The sequence below is a fragment of the Pseudonaja textilis genome, chromosome 1, assembly GCF_049901715.1.
Source record: "Pseudonaja textilis isolate UNSWEBS1 chromosome 1, rPseTex1.2, whole genome shotgun sequence".
NCBI lineage: Eukaryota > Metazoa > Chordata > Lepidosauria > Squamata > Elapidae > Pseudonaja > Pseudonaja textilis.
Genome location: NC_141990.1, coordinates 85939208 through 85963596, shown reverse-complemented (window position 1 = coordinate 85963596; position 24389 = coordinate 85939208).

Genomic DNA, 24389 nt, shown 5'->3' with positions numbered 1-24389 from the left:
GTCACTTCAGCAGCTGCTGTGTGGCACTCTGCTGTGCCACTCAAAGCACTGCACTTCAAAAGCAGAGGATAAAGGTAAGTATGGGAGCCCGGGCGGGCAGGTGCGCCCAACAGCAGAGTAGTGGAGGGAACTGGTTCGGTCTCCACTGCTCATTGCTGCTACTGGCTCGGCAGAATGGGCTGAACTGGTAGAATACCACCACTGATCCAGAAGGCAACCAAGGCATGAGTGACTAGGTAGGATGCAATTGGTTCACTAGATATGGATGAAGGCTATGCTGGCCAGTGGCTATGGCTGCTACTTGAATGTCAGAATGCTCTCCAAATGTGTACTAATTCTCAGGGAATGCTTTAGGCATGAGAGCTGTATATAGGAACAGCTGTCCTGCCCTACATAAGAAGTACTACAGACAAAATCAGTAAGATACTACACAGGCATCACATCAAGACTGCCTTCAAAACAGACAGAAAAACAGCAGCCATCCTAAGAAACCCCGAAGACAAGACTGACCTGGAAAACCAAGGCATATATGAAGTCCCCTACGCATCATGCCCTGCCACATACATCAGACAGACAAATAGAAGAATAAGTACCCGCCTGGATGAACACAAAAATGCAGTAAAAAAGCTGGAACACATTTCCTCACTAGTCCAACACATGAAAGCCACAGGTCATAGCATCGACTTCAATGGCATCAAAACCCTAGCCACTATAGAAAACCCCAGCTACAGAATTATCAGAGAAGTCATGGAGATTGAAAAGAGACCTGAAAGCATGAATAGAAGAGATGACTCCACCAGACTGTCAATATCTGGAAGCCTGCACTCACAAACAAAAAAATCTCCACACCACAAGCTAAGCAAACACCTGGGCACAAACAGACACCCCCCCCCGATACCTCCAGCTCAAACACACCCCAACCAGGCACCCAGATGAAACCTAGCTTCGTAATAAATGATAGCTGTCCATTTACCCAAAGCCAAGCCGCACTAATAGCCTCAAAAACAGGAAACACAAGGTTGCCAGCCAACCAAGACAAAAAAAAAGCTACAAAACAGACAGAAGATATTAGAAACACCAATCAAACAGAACACAGCAAACTCCAAGACCAATAAACACAGACCAACCAATCAGGATGAAGAAAAAACCATTCTGGCACAGCAGTAGGCTAGCACCAAATTTAAAACAGAAATGGCTGTGAAAGTCTGACTCACAGACGAACACAACACACAAGCCTGATGATGGCAGATGAGATTCTACCAAATCTCATATATATATATGGAGAGAGGGAGGGAGGGAGGGAGGGAAGGAGGGAGAGAGAGAGAAAGAGAGAGAGAGGGAGGGAGGGAGGGAGGGAAAGAGAGAGAGAGAGAGGCAGTGGGGAGGGAGAGAGAGAAAGTTTTCATTTTACCAACCTTAGAAGGATGGAAAGCTGAGTCAACCTTGAGCTGGTCAGGATTGAACTGCTGGCAGGGAGCAGAATTACCCTACAATATCGCATTCTAACCACTGCACTTCCATTGATTGATTGATTGATTGATTGATTGTACATTGTACATTTATTGTATACTGCCAAGAATCATTCCAGTGAGATGGGTGGCAAAATGAATTTGATTAAAACAAAATTACCAGTGTTTGCTTCATGCACACAGACACACACATTGTAATCTTGTTGCATTTTGCTGCTTCTGATGAACTGCAAAATGTTTGAAACTCATATTAGCCCTGCTTGCTTAATAATTGTAGTTAACTTTTAAGTTAAAGTAACAGAGACCCATACTGTAACTACCTCTCGTGTTTCATCTGCTATTTTCAAATAAACCATAAAAACCTGTGAAGCATATGCTGTGAATGTTTACCCCAATAAGTTGTATCAACTTTTGTTGCCTAAAACGAAAAGCTTAATTGATTCCAACTGGATCAGCTAAGGAGAAATCCATCTGTAACTGTGAATCCCTCTATAATTATGTGAAATTAAAAAGTGATGTTGAGTTGTACTTGATTTGTTACAGACCCATATAAACTGTATAGGAAAATTATACCAACAAAAACAAAAACACATCAACCTTACAACCTCTTTTTTTGTTAAAAATAAAATAAGCCAAATTAAGGAACAGAATATATTCCTGAAGACACAGAGGCTTGGACAATTCTGATTTCACTTGTCAGCTAAAAATAGGGAATGGAGGAGTCCAGCGGGATTCTTTGCAACTTTCCATAAAATGAGTTTTAGTTCTGGGAAATGATTGTCCATGCATTGATAATTATCCCCTGTAGATGGACCATGAAACAGAATTTCACCTCAAAATCAGCACACCCAAACACTGGTCCTAGCAGGGATGATTGATTAAATTTATATGCCTTGTGGTTGAGGCAACTCTGTGCAGTTTACAATATAGTAAAATATAGAAGTATAAAAACAATTGAAAAAAACCAAATGTTAAATATAAACTTACAAAAGGTTAAATATAAACTAAAAGATGATGAGTCTTAGTGACACAACAGTGATGCCTTCTCTGTCACTACAACAACCATGTCCAGCCTATATTCTTCTTCAGGGCTCCACCCTAACTGGCAGTTTTAAGAAGGGTAGGGGCAGATTTTAGCTCCAATGGCAAGATTTTCCAAAGGATGGATCCCATAGCAGAAAAGGATCTTCTCCTGGATCCCATTAGAGAAATGTTCTTGGCTGATGGGGTCCATAGTAGGCCCTTCTGCTAGAACAAATCAGGCAGGCCAATCCCATTGGAGCAAGATGGTTCCTCAGATACCCCTTGAATCAGTGATGGGATTCAAAAACTTTTACTACCGGTTCTGTGGGCGTGGCTTGGTGGGCATGGCAGGGGAAGGATACTGTAAAATCTCCAGTCAGAGGTGGTATTTTCCGGTTCTCCAAACTACTCAAAATTTCCGCTACCAGTTCTCCAGAACTGGTCAGAATCTGCTGAATACCATCTCTGCCTTGCACAAAGGTGATGACCAAATCTTGAATTTGGTTGATGGAGCAAAAGGCAAATTGCCTTCTGGGGCATCCAAAACCACCACTACTTTTCTTAAAACTGTACCTTCTTAATGCAAGGATATTCCTCCATTCCATTTTTTTCCCCTTTACAGACACAGACACACAGAGAGAGAGACACACACAGAGAGACACAGACACACACACACAGACACACACAGAGAGAGAGAGAGAGAGAGAGAGAGAATTCATCATTTTCATACACATGATGGAACCAGCATTGGTCCATTATGACACAAGCTCCATCTTTTGTAAATAGATACAAAAGGGATGGAGTCATTTGAGCCCCTCATCCTGCTACACCCCCAACACCACCAAAAAGAGGAAGCCATCTGTTCCCATTCTGCTCGTATATAATATGTATATTATAGATGTCTCCTCTCTGTGTTAACCTGTTCATTCCCATTTCACTGCTTAATTGGGGCCAGAATGTGTCTAACTTGACGTTCTACACAATTGCGGGGCCAACCTTTTTTATTTTACAGAAGAGAAGAACAAGAGAAAAAAAAACTCCTGAAGAAATTTGGAAAGTCCTGGATTATGGGACTCCAGATTGTGTTCCAGCTCTAAGAACTTTAATGCTTCCAGGTAGCTCCATAAAGGTCCTTCTCAGAGACCAAAACATTCTGAGCCTTAAAAGTCAAAACCTAAGCTTTGAACCTGGAATTATATAGAAAGATAATGAATGAAGCTTGATATATTAGTCTTCTACTGTATGTCCAGGAAGCAGAAGGTTTCTTTCTCAGCTACATTTTGCTCCAATTGATATTCTTGGAAGTGTCATGTATAAACAGTAACCCAATTTGGATATTATCAGACATGCATAACAGAAGCCAGATCACTCTCTTCCAGGAAAGGCCTAAACTGACATCATTTTGATTGTCTAAGTGTACAGTTTAACTAGTATACCACCTGGTTTCCATGAGCAATACAGCCTGCACATGCCATGAAAGTTTGATTGCTATAGGCTTCAGGCAAAACATTTTTCTTCAGAGGGCCAAATGTGATGCAATATATTGTTTGTGTCTGATACGCCAAACATTGTAGAGCAACAAGTCCAGGGCCTCCACAAAATGTGGCATGTGTTCTCATTTAATCAAATCCAAAAGATATATATAAGTTAATTATAAAAACGTCTAATAACCATTTCCTCTATTTGTCAACAAATATAGTTAACTAAAAAATCAGTATAGCTGTGGCATTCAAAATTCTCGTTCTTTGGCTTATTTCATGTTTATGTATTCTATTAGGGGAACATGCACTTTCATGTGGCATTCGTGATGCAATATACAATACAGAAAAAAAGTATTTCATGTTGAATAATTTGAACTAGCAATAACCTTATTTAGAGCCAACTTTCATTATAATTGATTCATGTATTTCACTTAGCTGTTTAACAAGGAAAGTTAATATTTAATTGGCTACATCCGTAATGCATGTAGGCTTCCAGTTACATATTGAAAGTTTATGTTCTTTGCAATTTCTCTCATAAATCTCTAATCTTTGTGAAGAGAGTCTTCTCCCCATCTAAAGAAGAGAGATTACAGTTCAGGGAGAAAAAATCCTGTTCTGCTGATAGGAGGTCACTGATACGACTTTTATATTTAAATCAACATTATTACTTATATTACTAAATAAACATATTGATTTATTGATTATGTGCCATCAAATTGATGTTGACTCTTAGCAACTGCCTAGATAGATTTTCTACGTGACAATCTATGCCCAGCCTGATCATTCATGTTTTCCATTACACGTTAATTGCGTTTGTTCCCTTCCAGCTGGCTGTTTTCTTCTCTTTCCTTCCACTTTTCTCAGCGTTTTATTCATTCATTCATTCATTAAATGTATTCATGCTTTTTTTTTGGGAGAACTATGTCTTCACATAATATCTCTGAAGCATTATAAGCATGTTTAGAACAATTAATCAGTGAAGTTGTGGGTGCTCCATTACTGGAGATTTTAAAAAAGAGATTGGATAACCACTAAATGGATCCAACTTGGTTAAGGTTTGAGACAATACCAGCAGGAAATTCTAGGGTTATAGATTAAATTGGAAAATAAATAAATAAAAACATTCCCAGAAACAATAATAGTAAACCATTCCTGCATTCTGACCAAGAAAACAATACTGTATGGACATTTAATATGACCATTGCAAGTCAAACTCAGCTCAGCGTGAGATATATAGAGATATATGTAAGTGTTTCATTTTCCACTCTAATGTTTCCGGTGGTTTGCAGTCTCATCTTCTTTCTACATGATAAAAATTCCATCAGAAGCTTGAAACTGTTAACCTCTGGTAAAGGTTCTGAAGACTGGCTTGTTCCCTTAAGCATTTGGCCAGGAGGGTTAGTTGATCTTTGGTGGTGATTTGCTTTTTTGTTCTGGGGATTGTTGTTTTACCCAGGACATCATGGGGCATATGTTTTTGCAGTGGTTTTAATCTTTTATACCACCCAGAATCGTTCCTGTGAGATGGGTAGCTCTCTAAATCATTAGGATGTTTCTGATGGAATTAAGGAGAAACTTCCTAACAGGGAGGACAATTAGCCAGCAGAATAGCTTTCCTTCAGAAGTCATGGGTGCATCATCATTTTTGTTTTGTTTTTTAAAAGAAAACATTGTCTGAAATGGTATAAGGCAGTGGTGGCTAACCTTTTTTGGCTCCCATGCCGAAAATTGCATGTGTGCTCGCATGCCAGCACACAGAAGGCAATGCATGCTGGGGGGGGGGGCATGCCCCCTGCGCGTGTGTGACCCCCCGCTCTGTGCATAGTGCACGCAATCCCCATGCACTATGCATCTCTGCGCATGCAAACGCAATCCCCCCATGCTGCGAATCTCTGCGCATGTATGCAAGAACCCCCATGCACATTGCACATCTCCCGCATGTCCCTGACCCTGCGCGTGCATGCCAGATACCTGACAATCAGCTATTGTGTGGCAGCATGCACATGCATGTACGTTAGGGCTCTTCTGGGTGACCTCTTATGTGCCAGTAGAAGTGGCTCTGCGTGCCACTTCTGGCACGTGTGCCATAGGTTCGCCATCACAGGTATAAGGTCTCTGCCTGAACAGAGGTATGGACTAGAAGACTTCTAAAGTCCCTTCCAGATCTATTCTTATTTATTTAAATAAATCAAATGAGTAGGATGCATATCTGATCTTCTTGAATTTCTACTCTGGCAAATCCTCTTTCATATCTAGCCCTATATTATCCATTGTAATATTATCTTGGTAGCTCTTGCTGTCCTTATCTTCCATGGGACATTTCATCTGTTGCCTTAATCCTGTTATGTGAGAGAGGGCTCATACAAACCTGTGCTGCCTTTTAGGTGAGTAAAAGGCTAAAATGGGTTGGGGGATATATTGAAATAAATTTTATGGTCCTGGCTATGTAGCATCATTGTGAGAGATATTGTGCCCCCTTCCAATAATTTGTAAACGAACAATGTCTAATTCTCCCTTGTAAGACTGAACACTAGACTTACTGTGCATGCCTATCAATGGCAATGGATTTTAAATATTCCACATTTTGCTTAAAAGGAACACTCCATCAAATTGTTTGTGGCAAAGATGGATAATCTTCTCTGGCTTCTGCAATATGCCAGCTAAGTGGTATTTCTTGATGGTTCATTGTGTCTTGTTCTTTGTTGGTTTTTCTTGTTCAGTGTTCTTGAACTGCTATTGATGGAAGTACTTTGCTGAGAGATTCTCAGAAAAAGCACATTGCATGGGGTGGATGACCTATGAAGTCAGATATAAAAGGCTTCTGTTTCCTTCTCATCTCTCTCTCCCCCCCAAACATTGTTCCACTTGATTCTGAAGGATTAGTAGTTGTGTGACACTACACAGCAGTCATTTTGCTCCCTTGAGTAGCCAGTTAAATTTGTCAATCTCTTGTTCGTTTCTCTGTCTCTCTACATTTCCCGCCAACAATCAGTCAGCTGCAGGAGCCTAAAGACAAATTCATTGTTCTGTTTCATTTGAAACTTGCAGTTTTCTGAGAAAAGGTTCACACCTTCTACAAATACATAAAATGCCTTTAGACTCTTCTTATTAAATATAATAAGGTAAAAGGGTAGAGCAGCACATTCACTCAGCTATTTAACAGTGCTTCTCAAACAATCTTGGAGCCCACTGGAAATCATACTTCCCTAAATTCTGCTGTCTCCTCAAAAAAACTTTATCATATATGTAAAATAGGTCCATGCTGCCTTTCTGTCCATGTAGATTTCATGTTTCACATTTCAAGGACCATGCTCTGGTTAAAACTGTAATCTTTCCCAACATCTAATAGGTGAAAAGTCTCTTCCATTTGACATGCAGAAGACTGGTTACATAATCACTTACATGTTCTTTTTTCTTTTCCTTATATCCACTGAGTGTGATGGGAACAACAATAATAATGCACTTCCTTGATATGGTTGTGGGCTTGCATGCTCCAAGGAGAATAAGAACTGTGCCAGAAGTTCAACCATACTGGATAGGTTTTGCCAGAGAACCCAGATGAAGAATGCCTCTCCTATAAATAATATGGTGAGATGTAACTTACACATACCAGATTGGTTGTCGCCCAGATCAAGAAAAACTGTGCTAGGTGTTGGAGTTCCTCGACATCTGGTGTGAAATGGACTGCAGGATTCAGGTATGTTGACTGAGTAATCAGAGCCAATAGCTGCAGGATTGCTGGAAGAAAAATTATTCACTTGGAACAGCTCATGCCTTGCAATGATACCTTTAACACCTTCGGACAATCACAACTGCTTATTTCAAGTCCTTGGAAAAGACTCAAAAGGTAGATAAAAATGCCAAATTCAGTCTAAACATCTGGCTGACTATGCAATGAACTATAATATTTCCTTATAACTATGACTACTACAAGGTTAGCTACCATATTCCAGAAATAGAGTGGTTCTATTTCTTGGCTATGGTTGACAAGGATGCAATCCCTGGAGAAGTTTTATTGAAGGGCATTAGTTTAAGAAAAAGAGGTTAAACAAAAAAAAATATTGTATGTATGAGAAAGTTTTCCTGGGATTAAATAGCCCATCTGTTTACTTTCACTTTTAAAAACTTAAAAAGTTTCAGTTTTGGAGCATTCACAACTTCTGGAGGCAAGTTAGGCAATGTTTTTAACTGTGGAAATTTCTCCTTAGTTCTAAGTTGCTTCTCTTCTTTATTAGTTTCTACCCATTGCTTCTTGTCCTGCCCTCGGGTGCTTTGGAGAATAGCTTGACTCTCTATTTTTATGGCAGCCCCTGTGATATTGGAATGCTGGGACAACGGGAGAAAAGGAACCTGGATAATATAGCTCTTGGAGTCTGGTTCAGTAGGGAACCTAAAAGTTTTCATTCTCTTAATCTATTGAACCAGTCAATACGTTACCTTGCCTACAAGAGGAAGGTGAAAAAAAAAGACTGATACTGGGAAACAGCTCCCTTATGGAAAGATGGAAAAACAAAGCAAGTTTAAGAAGACAGTGAAATGGTCTGCTCAAATAGATGCCTCCTCATGAGTAAAACTCTCCCCCAAAATGAGGCTTTCCCCAGCAATAGCTGCTACACCTCAATACCACTATAATGAAAAAGCAGAACTTGGGCTGCTGTTGTTACACCTAGAAGCAGTTATACAGTCTTATTGTGCAGTTGATGTCTCTACACTGACTGCTTTTGTGTCTTTGGCTGCAATAAACACAGCCACCTACCGTGTTTTTGAAATTTGCAAGGTGTGTGTTTTCTTCAACATCCCATAGGAGATGGAGCATTCCCAGTCCTTAACACAATGGCTAATGGGAAACGATTATTAAATGCTTTTTCTCTTTCTGTGGAGGTACAAGGTGATTCATCGCTTTACCCCTTATTTGTGTTTACCTTATTTGTATCTGATAGCTGAGCCCAGTGGGATGTAATTCCCTCCATCACAATCAGCAGGAACTTTTCCATTCTCTTCAGTGAGAGAGGATGGTGGTGGGGTGAGCAAACACAGGAAGAGCTTGCACAATGAAAGGTAGCTGCTGCTTATTTGGGGGAAAGGTTTAAGACTGACAATCCTAGAATAGATATCTGTTGGGCAGTAGAAAATTATCTGAATGGGAAACTTTTATGAAACTTTCTCATCCAATTTGTATAAACTGGGCTAGTTGAGTGCTTTTAATGATGAGAATATCTGTCAGGTAAAAGCCCAAAAAATTATGTAGAATAATTCAGCCAAAGTTCAGATCTTTATTTGCTTCCACATAATAGGCAGAATCTTGCCAGACTAACTCTTACTGTGTTCAGCCTAAAGTAGGGATGTCAAACTCGTGTCATCACAGCAGCATGTGACTTATTGTGATTTCCCCCCCCATGCTAAACTGGGTATGGGCATGGCCAGTGTGTGACGCATCTGGCCCGCAGGCTGCGAGTTTGAGAGCCCTGGCCTAACGGATGTACCCTGAGAAATTCTAGGGATTGGCTATCCTAACTCCCCTTTCCTATCCCCTCCCCAGCTCTGAGTTCTGCTACCTCTGGTCTCGCCCCTTTTTCTGGAATCTGTCTCCTTCCTAGGAAATGACCCTCAAATTTCTAATCATAGCAGCATTCTCATGACCACAGGATCAAAATTTGGGAGCTTGGCAACTGGCAAGTATTTACAATGGTTGTAGTGTCCTGGGGTCATCTAAGCATCATTTGCAAGCTTTCCAGCTGGTTTCTGACAAGCATAGACAAACTTGAGCCACAGTGGGGCAGTACTGCAGGCTCTTCTGCTGACTGCCGGCTGACTGCGGTTTGGCAGTTTAAATCTCACCAAGCTCAAGGTTGACTCAGCCTTCCATTCTTTCGGGGTGGTTAAAATGAGGAACCAAATTGTTGGGCGCAATATGCTGACTCTCTAAACTGCTTAGAGAGGCCAATAAAGCATTGTAAATAAGGTATATAGGCCTAAGTGCTATTGCTATAGTCAACAGGGGAAGTTGGGCTTGCTTAATGACTATGTGGTTCACTTAACAGTTGCAATGATTTGCTTAGCAAAAAGGATATCGAAAGTTGGAGTGACACACAACTGCCTTTCTTAGTAATGGAAATTCTAGTCCCAAATGTGGTTGTATGTCAAAGATCACCTATAATCCATCACTCTAGCTTCCCCTCCATACGCACTACTTCTCACGGTACTATATTTATTCACAATCCAGTCTCCAAAATGAGAAGTCAGAGTATGTAATTACATAATATGATCATGCTTGGTGTATTAAATGTTGCAGTAATCTCTGTCAGCGTGCTAAATCCCCATCAGGGTGTTTTGGCAGTGAAGAACTTTTACGTTTATTAGATAATAGATAGCTAGAGGGTGAGACAATGAGTGAAGAAGATTGGATGGTCAGTGAAAGATCTTTTGCCATTTAGCTAGCTTAAATATTTCAGATATTTCAAAGGCATTAAACATTCCCTGATTATTCTGTCACACATTCATTTTATTTTATTGCTAGTTTTTATCTGAATAAACATATAAATTAAGTGCTGTAAGGTATCAGCCATAACTCAGTGACAGAGGAGTGATTTGCAGATGGAGGGTCTCCGGGTCATTGGATTCTCCCATGAAAAGGTAATAAAATTATTTTCTGCTAGAGATGCGGATCAGATCAGGCAATGTAGGGCTACCAGATCTGCAAACTTCTGTTTTTCTTTGCTGCCACTGAGTGGTCATCCAGAATTTTACAGCTGTAATCTTGGACTATGTTTAATAAGAAAGTACATGAATCAGGGAGGTGTTCAGGTGCAAACCTTATGAGGGTGTAAATACAATTAATTCCTGGAAACCACAGAGCAATGTGGCTTCATTGATCCAGTAGCTACCTATTCTTTGTCCCATACTTTCTCAATAAACCAACTTGAAGGGCTGTTGAGTTTCCTGATACTGTTTCATGCCCATTGTCTGCTTGGAATTTGGCAGCTCAAATATGGTCACCCAGGAGGAAGTGCAATGGAAGAGGATGTAAAAGGAGGGAGGAGCAAATGAACAAAGGAAAAGTAACATAGAGTAGCTGTTAACATTTTCTCCATTGGTATTCCTTAGTCAGAAGAAGCAGGGGAGAAGAAACGAAAAGGGTCCCAAAGGTTTTGCCTGGCAATCTCTACTGGCGGCACCCATCTGCTCCCACTCTTCCAACCACATCTAGGCTTCAAGATCACTAAATGACAGCAAACAGGTACAGAAAATTGAACAGTTTGCGAGAGGTTGTCTGAATTTTGGCAGCAGTCCAGATATGGACACCCTCTCCTCTTTCTGTTCCCCATTCTCAATTGCTGTAGCTGGAAGGGTGCTATGTACCTAACCTCTATCATATGGTTTAGCAACTGCCTTGGACATTGACCATTTGTGTGTGTGTGTGTGTGTGTGTGTGTGTGTGTGTGTGTGTGTGTTTCAGCTTTGTTTGGGTATTTTCCCACGTCATTATAGTTGTGCTTTTAAAGTTGTAGTGACATTTCGGCAGAATCTGATCTACCATCATCAGGCTTGTGTATTGTGTTCATCTGTGAACAAAGCTAAATACCATACATATAGATACCCGCGAAAACTTAAGAAAACACACACACACACACACACACACACATATATATATGTTTTCTTCAGTTTTCACGGAGATATATATATATATATATATTGGACATGTGTTCACCATAAGAGTCATTTAATATGTGTCATCTGTATTTAAGACTTTTTCCCCTATCACAGAAAGGTGAGATTGTCTAAAGAATTTTTCTGCAAGCTATGACAAAACAGAGAAAAGTTCTGAGATGTCGTTCATTAATTCCAGATCTAAATTATGAACTTAGATTAAACCTCAAAGTTAACCGATTTTTTAGCATCTTTGGCTTCCAAACAAAAACATTTTTGCATCTGCTGCATTGTATAGGGTTGGAAGAAAATTAATCTCAATGTGAGATTTCCATATTAGAAACATAAATAATGATGGTTTCTGTTGAAGTCTAGCATAAGTGTGATTGCACTTCCCAGATGCACACACAACCTTAAGAAAAAACACCAAATAGGATCTAGCAAGGACTCTTCTGTGTTCTCATTTATTTTAAGAGAGCAGGTTAACTGGATGACTTTGGACAACTCATTCCTAGCTTCTGCTCCACATATGTCAAATAAGAATAGGACACTAATCTGTTTCTATATCCAACAAAGCAGCTTTGCTATTGATAATGAAATACTGTAGTTATGTCCCTCAGGACATAGGCAGTGATGTGGTAGCCATTTATACGATTAGTATGTAGATTTCATTAGCCCCGCATTATTATCCTCTTATATCACTGTAGAAATATTAGGGAAGGGATATCTAAATAGGGTGAATCAGTGCAAGTATAGCTTCCAGGGATGATAATCATTTCAGAATAATGAATGAGGAATAAAAACATGATCCAGCCAATATGCCTTTGGCAATGTTTTCATTCTTACACTGAAATATTTGTAGCATTTGAAGACTAAATAGATATATTAAATTAACTGTTTAAGATTATATGTATCCATTCATACTTCCTACAACTTCTATTTTAATTAGGAACATTTTTATATATCAAGAATTCAGCATGTTTTCATGACATATTTCTTCCCCCAAAAAATCTTATGTAATTAGCTTCCATTTCCTTTGTACTCTATCCACCATGATTTTGCATAGTTTTTAATAACCCTAACGATTTCATAGACTTATTTAATAAGATGTTCTAAAAATGGAGCAAGCTAATTACTTGTTGGTTAATAATTGACTTGCTTAAATTTAGCTATCTTTCTAGGCTTGCCGGTGATTAAAATCATGTTGGTAATTTATATTTTTGTTTTAAAATGTTGCTAATGAAAAAAGTAACATTTACTTTGAGAATTGAAAATTGACAGGAAGCCTACAACTGCAGAGGCCTATTGGAGGCCTATCGGTGATGGGTTTTCCATGAGCCTCTGAATGAAATTCTTTATAAAATAGGAAGAATGTCATTGATTATAATCAAGGTGGATTCTCATGGAGCACATTTTTAAAAACCTGGTCCAGGCACATCAGACAACTGAAAAAAATTCTCATCTGCACTTTCCACTCAACCTTCAGCCTTTGTATCAAGAACATGCCTCCTATCTGGAGGTCTTGGATAGTGTGGGGGTCTATCAATATTCAGTCCCTGATTATCAGAACCCAGATTAGGTTGGTGGGACACATCATCAGAATGGATGACTGCCATATCCTTCATGATTTTCTCTGCAGTGCCTGGAAAGTCTGGGAAGAAACCTTAGGGTTCACCATGCAAGCACTACAAAGATGCTGTGGAACAAACCCTACAACACTGACACAGTCAGCCAAGGGAACTAGAAGCTGCAACTGTTGACAGAACTCACTGATGAGCTAAGAAGCCTCCACCAACAATGAAGTGCCATCAAAAACTGGTAGAAAACCATGCATGGCATCACAGACTAACACCTACAGTTATTATCACAATGGACTTTCAATGCCAACCCTTCCCCACTCAATTCTAGATTCCATCCCTCCAGACTAGGACTTTGGAGCCATATCCATGTCTACAGATGAACACCACAACAGTGTAGCTTCTTTGAATCCAAAGGATTACCATATATAGAATCATAAAAAATTATAGAAATATCTGTTTGTCCATAGCCTATTCTGAACCTGGTTGTTCTTTGATTACCTTGATACAGTGGTGATATTCAATTTTTTTTTACTACTGGTTCTGTGGGCGTGGCTTGGTGGGTGTGGTGTGGTTTGGTGAGTGTGGCTTGGCTTGGTGGACATGGCAGGGAAAGGATACTGTAAAATCCCCATTCCCTCCCCACCCCACTAACCTGCTTTCCAGCTCCATTCTCCTGTGCAGGGCAACAAAAGAAGACCCAACCAATCAGCTGGGACTCAGGAGGCAGAGACTACATGGGGGTGGGGCCAACCAGAGGTGGTATTTACTGGTTCTCCAAACTACTCAAAATTTCTGCTACCGGTTCTCCAGAACCTGTCAGAACTGGCTGAATACCACCTCTGCCTTGATACTTCCCTTTTGTTTTTCTGCTATATCTTTCTCTATTGGAACCATTTTGTTTTATAAGAAGCCAGAATGTTCAGTTTAAATGCAGTTTGACTAAATTTCAAATGCCACTTCCTTGGTTTCCTACAATCTACTTAAAAAAATAAGAGAAACTAGGCATCCAACGATTCAATATTCATACTATGGAAATGCAAATGTGCTGTTAAAATAAGAGCGTGATGTAACATTTTTTGAATATACAACATTCGTGGCATACTGATTGCTTTGATACGCCTGTGGTTGTGGAAGAGGAGTGTCAATGAAAATCTGCAAAAGGGCACTGGAACCTCTGAAATTATGGTCTGTCCCTATTAACAGATGGCTAAAAAAATTAATGATTAAGCTTAGAAAGTTCTCCTTTTTTAACCGATGTTTTGCAGTCTCTGAATGATGCTTCTGCTGTAGTCTGAGTGATCCACTCACTTAAAACATCCTGGTGATTTCCATAATCACATTTGCAGTTTGGGATATATAACAAAAAAAGGAAGAAAAATGTTCTGTTAATGGTACATATGGGAGTAAAATATCTTCCTGACAAGATTTTCCTTTACTGCAGTTGACTTTATCTTTTCTGGGCATCATGCCTAAAAGTTCATATATTGGCTTTCTTTTTGAATATATTTGAAATATATACCAGCAGCAGCACTATTGCTTCAGCTGATCTTCGTTCAATTTGGGCAGAAGCCAGGCTATTACAAAATTATTTCATGCTGATACTTCATCTTGTATCACTTTTGTAAAGGACAGATTTTTCTATCTTTCTGCGGATCACAAATATCTTTAAATGGATCCAGAAACATTTCTCAAACAACTAAAATATTTGCATTCCATGCATGATTCTATCAAAATGGATGAACTCTGTTTTACCTGGAAATGGCTGAGAAATTTCAGATATGAAAATACCTGCTGGTATTTATTTCTGCAGCAATCTTTCCTTGCTGAACATACTTGCAGAAAAATAGTGTGATATAAACAGTTTGAGCAAATTTACTTTCCTTTTAATTATATCTTATTTCATCCCATAATTGTCAGTCTATACATTTTAAAAATTTTGTAACAATGTAAGTAGTACAATGTGCTATTTATGTTACTGAGATGTAGTAGTTCTGTATCCATCCAGTTCATTGTAGTTAAACAGACAAATGTCTCATTTGAATTCCTAAACAGACCACAAGGTATGTTTATTAGTGATTTGTGTTCTGCTGTACACAAGGAATGTGCTAGCCCTGATCTTGTATGAAGATCTCAGCTTTTGTAAAACAGGTGACTTACCTGTGGAAAGAAAACAGCAGTGACTCATCAGGTTTCCTGCCTAACAAAATACAATCAACCATTTCATACAGAAAAGAATCTTAGTACAAACCTTAGTGTAACATCCAGGCCATCTGTTCAGAGACAACAAGCATGCATAATTTTAGAAGTCCAGAAGCATAGAGCTTAAAATGGTGAAATGGGAAATCCATCTTCCCACCTAAGCTACAGATCCCCTTCTCTCACTTTAGCCTTACAGAAATATATTAAATGGATAGGACATTTGTGGGACTAATTCTTCCAGTCTGAAGTTACCTGGCTATTTAGATGTGCAGAAGAAGCCCTTTGGATGAGGCCACAGTAGCCAGATGTTTGGCTATCTGATATGTGAAAGAGATAGGCTCTGTTACCTATGTGAATTTAAAACAGGCTCTAAAACAGGTATGTGAAACTCACAATGACACATTGTTGTCATGTGATGTATCACAACTCCCCCCCCCTTGCTAAACTGGGGGGGCGGGTTGGTGTGGCCAGGGTGTGATGCATCTGGCCAGCGGGCAGTTTGATACCCCTGCTCTAAAATATACCAGGAGGAATTTTGGGTATTTAGAAATATCAATATTCAGAAAAATTCCAAAAAACTGTTCCCTTTTGCCAAGCTTTTAATTGTTAAATTGATTTTAATTATTCTGATTTTAACTGCAATAGTTTACTCTAAAAATACCTTGAGTACTTATTTAACACCATCAGCAAAATCCTTTTGCCTCTTCCCCCTCCTTCCCTTCTTTCTATCAAGAACCCATTTCATTTAGAAGCGTAATATCGCCATACATCTCACTCTCTACTCTCTGTTCATTATCCCTAAGTTAAGCAATGAATTCTGCATACATTTTCTACTTGGATTGATTTGAATCTGAATATGAGATTGCATATGATTAGAACATAACAACAACCCTGCTGGATCAGGGAGTGGCCCTTCTCAGTCCAATATTTTGTTTTTTCAGTGGTCAACAAAAAGCTATACACAACTTGCAAGTAAGTCTTACTTCAAACTGTGAAATGGGTAGCAAACACATTGATAATAATATTGGATGCAATCCCATATAACTGAACCTCATCAGCATTGACAAAATCACCATTGATCAATTGCAAATGGCAGCTCTACTCAGAACAGCTTACATACTGCAACAATACCTTTAACACATCCACATCTGCCTATCCCAGACAGTTGGCAAAACTCAATGAGTGGACAAAAATGCCAAATCTGGCTGGAACATCAGGTTGACAGTGCCATCATAATAATATTCTACATACTCCTCACCTACAGGTATTCCACTATACCTTGCATTTGGCATCAGGCAGGCCCCAACGCAAGAGTTTGTACAAGTGTAATAACCTAGGGTAGACATGTCTTTTCTGAATTTAGGCAATCCTCTTTTAAAGCCATCCAAGGGAGTGAGCTTTATTACATCTTGTTGCTTTCTAAAGTCAAATAGGCAGCAAAAAAAAATTAATAAACAATAAATGAAACAAATCCCACAGGTTAATTTTGTACAGTGTGAAGAAGGATATGTTTGTTTTGTCATTTCTAAATCCCTTTCCAATTCACTTTATTGGATTGCTTAGTGTTTTGGAAGAAGAAAGAAAGTTTCTCCCAGTTCAATTTTCCCACACTATGTATTTTATGTGCTTTGATCCTGTCTCACTTTAGTTGTCTTTTTTTTTTCTCTAGTCTTTTAGGATTTTCTCATAGGGAAAATATTTGAGCTACCTCATGACTTTTGGTTGCCCTTTTCTACATTTTTTGCAGCTGCATTATGTCCTTTTTCAATGTTGTAACCAAAACCATACAAATTATTCAGAACTGGACATGCCACAGATTTGTATAACAGCATTACTTTGTTGGCATTTTCATTCTAAATCCCATTCCTAAAGATCTTCATGGTGAAATTTGCTTTTTCCCCCCCAGCTGTCTCACACTAAGTTGACATCTTCATTGAGCTATGACACTGTGACCGATGAATCTATGACATTATGACCCCAAGGTCTTTTGTTTGGTTAATTACAATAGTTCAACCCCATTGGTATACACTAGGGAGAAGATACCTGCCCCAGTACATTATTTTACATTTAGTTACATTAAATTGCATTTGTCATTTGGATGACAAATGGAATTAGACTTTGGAGTACTTATCATAATACTTGTTTTTTTGCCATTCAGAATAATTTACAATTTTCCACAAACTTGGGCAGCTCAATGCTTAATTAAGTAAATATAATATATGAACAAGCACTGGTCCCAGGAACGATGCTTCTTATTTCCATGGATTGATACACTTATACATTTTGCCCTTCCTATTTGTAAAATCTATTAACAATTCATACAAGACCAGGTTTTCTTATCTCATGGCTGCAAAGTTTACTCAAGAGCATTTGATAAAGATATTTGTCAAGAAATTTTGAAAGTCCAAATATATGATATCTCAATCAATTTTCTTACAGTCAAAGGGCCCAAATACCAAGTTACAAATATAATCTAAAATTTGGCACTAGATAAGATGGTTTAGCAAGGAAAATATTTAATAAATATTGCAATACATTTAAAACCCCATGCATGCATTATTAAATAAACCTTGTTTTTATAGCCATGGTTAAAAAAACTGGCTGTTGCCTCTGTGAGACTTTCATCTGCAAATAAAATTTTAACATACTTACTGATTTTGATTTTAAAACAGGCCAGCCTGATAATGTCCTGCTGAAAACTCTTATAAAATTCACAATACACTAAAAGAAAATATGATCTCTTTCAATATCCATACCATTACAGGCTCAAAATCTTTAAAAAACTTGATTTTTTTTTTAAACCAACTATGTGGTATACTTGATGGCAATACATTTAATCTGGTTTTTTAACAGGCTATTTGATATTTATTTAAATATAAATCATTCAGATATTTAGAAAGCTGTAATTAATTCCACAAGTTACAGGTGAACACAAAACTTTGGCTTTAGCCATTATTTCCTTTACTGAATTATCCCATAATCTTTGAAATGCTGATGTCATATCCTTGGAAAATAAATAGGATCAATGACAATCCAACTAATCTTTTGGGTCACCTGTTTAAATCACATATCTACAAAAGATTCATTTGGGTTTCTTGAAGCACCCCTTCCTTGTTTTAAAAAATGTATATATGCAACTAAAATTTAATAGTTCATAGCCAGGCCTTGGTTTTCAAGGGGTATTGCTCAGTTTTCAGAAGAATAACAGAATTTAGAGGATAATTTGAAACATCTAAAACAGATTTTGAACATTTCACCTGCAGTTGAGCTATGTTATTATTGGCAAATGCTCCATATAAAATTCAAGATGGAATTTTTGCATTAAATACCTGTATTGCTGTAGCAACAAAAACCTCTCCTTTTGAATAAAAATATTGAAGAATGGGCCATCATAGTAGATTTTGTTTCTAGAAGTATTACCTTGCAATGATGTTGCCAGGATAGAATATGGTTTTAAAAAGGCTCAAATAACAAACATTCTCTACTTGTTTATTACATGATCTTGAATTTTCCAGTATTTTTTTAAAATTATTATTATTGGGGGAGGGGTGTAGTTGAAGCCCCTACTTGAGTCACTAGTTAAGTTTTGACAAGTAAATCCATTGCAAATCAACTATGATAAACTAAAGTGTTGGTTTCAAAAGTGTACAACATCAGTGGGTAAAGTCCATCCACATGCTTGTTTTAAGATTGGTGAGATAGGATCTATCTCTATGGACTACATGCTTGATTTTATGGATAGCTAATAGCATGCAATGGTATAATGGAAGACATAATAACAATAAAGGAATCTTTTATATTCGTTCATCTAAGATTCTGTTGATACAGAAAATACATATAGTCCTCGATTTAGAACCATAATTGAACCCAAAACTTGTTGCTAAGTGAGGCTAAGTAATTTTGTCCTATTTTATTACCTTTCTTGCCACAGACAGAAATAACATTTAGACTTATATTCTACTTCATAGTATTTTACAACCCCTCTCTAAGTGGTTTACAGAATCACTTATTGCCCTCAACAACCTGGATCCTCATTTTAACGATCTTGGAAGGATGGAAGGCTGAGTCAACCTTGAAGTGGTCAGAATCGAACTCCTGGCAGTGGGCAGAGTTAGTCTGCAATACTACATTCTAACCACTGTCACCACAGATACTAAGTAAATCACTGTTATTAAGTTAGTAACTCTGTTGTTAAATGAATCTGGCTTTCCCATTGACTTTGCTTGTCAGAAGATGGCAAAAATCATATGATCACATGACCCCCGGAGATGGCAACCATATAACTATGATTCAGTTGCCAAGCATCTGAACTTTGTTCCTGTGACCATGGGGATACTGCAACAATCATAAGCAGGGGTGGGATCCGACCAGTGTAACTACCGGTTTGGTGATTTTACATTTTGCACGTGCATGCGGTTGTGCAGTGGTTGAAAATGCCCCCTTTTCCTGCTTTTTCAACCGCAGCTGTGTTGTGCAAAGCAGCTGCGGTTGAAAACGCAGGAAATAAAGGTTGGCTAAGAGCCTGGGCAGACGGGTAGGCCAAAATAGCAGCAAACATAGAACCGGTTCTATGTATGCTCTCTGTTTGCTGTTTTTCAGAGCAACCAGTTCTACAGAAGTGGACAGAACCGGTCGAATCCCACCTATGGTCATAAGTGTGAAAAATGTATTGTTGTAACTTCAAATGATCATTAAACAAACTGTTCTAAGTTGAGGACTATCTGTAGCATAATTTCAAAGTGAAAGTGAGGGAACTATGTTCTTTCCTAAGAGAAGATTTAAATTTGTTCTAAAAATTGGTGGGGAGTATGAAAAGCTAACTTTAGTTTCCTTTGTGCCTCCACAGACTTCTGAGGATCCAGGGGCATGACAGGGTGCCAGACACAGAAGTCCTCTCCAGAGCATCAGTTCACACCCAGCTGATGAAAGTGCAGACACACTGGGAAGGACATGTTTCAAGGATGCCAGACCACCACATCCCCAAACATCTCCACTATGGTGAGCTGTCTCAAGGAAAGAGATTGCACAGAGGGCAAAGGAAGCAGTACAAACACGGGTGGGTTTCTACTGGTTCTGTCCACCTCTGTAGAAGGACCATGTCTGCTCTCTGAAGAGCAGCAGACATAGAACCGGTTCTATGTCCGCTGATATTTTTGCCCATCCGCCCACCTGGGCTCTTACCTGACCTTTATTTTCTGATTTTTTCAATTTCAGCTGCCATGCGAGGCACAGCTGCAGGTAAAAAAAAAAGCAATAAAAAGGGCTTTTTCAAAGGCTGCTTTTCTGCACGCAGTGTGCTGATGACGATTTACAGGCACGCTCCAGCAGCGTGCAGGAAAGCACATCATAAATCACCGAACCTCGTAAATCACCAAACTGGTAGTTAATCCTGTTGGATCCCACCTCTGAGTACAAAGAGACACTGAAAGCCTCTCTCAAGTCCCTGAATATCAACACCTCCTGGGAAACCCTGGCACAAGATCAATTGACATGGCACACATTGATCCACCAAGGCTGCCAGACATTTAACATCAGAAGAACAACCATAGCACAAGAGAAGTGAGCACTCCGCAAAGCCAGAGCTGCAAATGCTGCAATAGTGGTGCCCACACATGTCTGCCCGACATGTGGCAGAACATTCCATGCTCATACAGGCCTTACTAGCCACCTGCAGACACACCATGGACAGTCCACAACTCATTAGATGTCAAGGTCCTCTTTGAAAACGATGGACGAACTTCATGAATAAATGTATGTGAATGCAGCCAGGCCATCTGAGTTGTCTCAGGCTAGTGATGGAATGAAATGGACAAATCATTCTCCAACTATTATCTAAAATCAAAGGGTCAGTTTACAATAAACATTGTTGTTGGGTCTTCCCTTTCCCCAAGCTGTATCCCACAACGTTCATTAGTGAAGGGTTATGTGAGGAAAAAATACTATACTGGTAACATATCACTCTGGATTGAGACAGAAATATCCTCTCTGTGTAGAGAATCTCTGTTTTCTTCATGTCTCATAATTCTGATAATATGCAAATAGATTAATGAGGATAGTATCTATAGCAAAATATCCCTGTGTGTGTATGTGTGTGTGTGTGTTTCTAGCTGCAGTATCAAATGCTGATAGACATGTGTGAATCAATCGTTTTTCTACTCATTATCTCAATGTTTCCTAAAGGACTAAACTCCTAGATGCAAGACTTCAAGTGCTTAAGCATGTGATGTATATGACTGTATGAGCCAGGCCTACATCCATCTTCTTAAAGCTCTATCTCTTTCATCTACAGCTGTGGACACCATGTGAACCAGATGAATTAGGCTATTGTCTACAGAGGCTGATAGGACTATAAGACCATTAGTGTCTAGAGTGCTGCAGCTCTTATTGCTTTCAGTATGACTGAAGTGATACGCAGGAAAGGAGCACTGCATGACCTTTTCTCATTCTTTCTCTTGGCTGGTGGTATTTATCCTGCGCACAAATGGATGATTCCAGGAACAGCAGTTTAATAACAGTCTCTGTCTTTTGAAAAGAATGCTTAAAATCCCATTTTCTGGTTCAACTCTGCTAAGCAGCATGCAGGGCTGGAATGTGAACTTTCTTTATATAAGGAACTCGTCCAAAGTATATTTAACTGCTCTTTGGACTTTTTTGGGAAAATGCTTTGACTTCTGCAATGCCAACACTAGGTTTAAAAAAAAAAACTGGAAGAAAAATCTAGCCACAGAACACTTTGATCTATGAAGGAATCCAGAAATTTACTGACACAGTCAAGAATGTGACTGGCTTGACTTTTATATTATTTTACACATCATGGTTCAGTCATCTTGTTTGCCTTACAAGGTTTTTGCAAGCAACATCAGAGCTGTCCTCCTGAGCTGCAGTAGTAACTAGCAGTGTAGCTAAACAGCTGATTTAATGAGATAGGAATTTAGCACAATGGTGCATTCAAAGAATTCAGGCACCAAAGGCCAGCTGTCAACTGTATTTCCCTCTGGATATATCTCTACATGTCAAACAACTTTCCTTATTATCTTAACCCAAATATCAATTACTGGAGGGCTGCAAATTATACATCATTGGATTGGCTGATTTTTTTCCTGTTTTTTATGGAAATCATTTAAGCTATATATCCACATATGCTCTATTTTTATGTTAAACTATAATTTGGCTTTGAATTTTAATTGCTATGTTTACATACTATATATTTTTTTATTGTTGTAAGCCGCTGAAGTGTAGGAATAAACAGAGATGCAAGAGAGAACTAACTAACTAAATAAACAAAGAAACCTATCTTCTGAAAATGCCGTAATTTAAAATATTATAGAAAGCAGTGGTACATTCATGGCGTAGTTTTAGTAAAGTATTATTCTCTTTTAAAATATGCATGTTGTAGTTAGCCAGCAGCAGGTACAGACGGCTGAGGAGGTCGAGGACTTAGAGAAGGGGCCAGGACCATTAGGGAGTGGACTGCTGCCTTCAGAGATTGTGCAGGCTGGCAGGAGTGATGAGGAGGTTCTTGAGGAGCCTGTGCCAAGTATGCATGTGCACAGGATTGCTCAGAGGAAAGACAAGTTACAACAGCACGGGCAACTTGGAAGTAAAGCTGCAAGGTAATGGCCCCTCCTTCAAGAAGATAAAAGCCAGCTGTGAACAAACATACTTTGCAGAAGGCAAAGATGTTTTGAATTCAGCCTCGTGGACATTACAGTTGGTATTTGAAGACTCTTGTAAACTATTTTTTAATCTGTTGTTTTTTGGCAGACTTGAAAAAACTTGGCAAGGCTCTTTCTTGTCAGAGCTAATTAGTTGGAAGCAGCCTTTTATTTGTGAAGAAACAGGATTCTTAGCTAAAACATAAAAAGGTTATACTGCTGCCTTTGTCTTGTGTTTGCTCTTTTGGAACCAGGTTTGGGACAGAACAATGTAATATAACCTGGAATATCAGTTCCCCAATGAAATGCAAGGATTGAAAGATAGCTTGTTCAGAAAGAACAGCCAAACTAAAGGAGAGGCACTGTGGGGCTATGTGAAGTATATATTGCACAGATTTATATTACAATCTAGGAATTTAAGATAAAAATCCAGGCAATAGTATTTAGATAAGACTACAAGAAAGGGAAAACAACTACATTCTTGACTGAAAGGGTATACTATGGATCATTGAGCCTGGTATAAGATCTATCTAATGACCAGGTTACATAAGTTCTAAGGAAGAAAATCATAGTAATAATGCAAGACCTTAAACAGTTCTATTGATGGAAGGAGTAAGTAAGATGATTATGAAACATCTGACTGCTATAAAAGTGTTTAATTTTCTAGAGTCGTTCCAATTATGTCTGGGACTCTTAAGGAGCTTGATGATGTCACCTGAGAAGCAGTCACAGAGTACAGATATCAGACAACTTGATGAGAGTAGTTGTTATCCCTATCTTCAAAATGGGAAAATTATGAAGTTGATACTGGGCAAACTTCCAGAACAGATCCTTAAGCAGTCAGAACTAGGCATTTAGAAAAGAGCATTTTGCTTGCCAGAAGTTAGCTTGTTTTTATCAAGAATAAGTCATGGCAAACTAATCCCATTTTTGACTGAATGACAAGTTTATCTAGCCACCATAATGTGCTGGATGTAGTGTTTGTCTTGATTTAAACAAGCAATCAATAATGTCTTCCACGAATGCTAGAGAATATGAAGCAAAATGTTGGCTGGATCATGCTATTACTATTGACTGGAAACACTTTACAAGATAGTATCAAGGTTCAGGAAGACCTTGACAAGCTGGAACAAGGGGCATACACCAACACAATCATTTTCTGCAGTTACAAATGGTGACAAATGGGAAGTTCTCCATTTAAAGATAAAGAAAAATAAATAAATTTTAAAAAACATGACTATATGATGGGAGAGACCATACTGGGTAGCAGCGCATATGAAGAGGATCTGAACATCTTAGTAGATTGCTGGCAGACATTTCATTGCCTAACTAGGT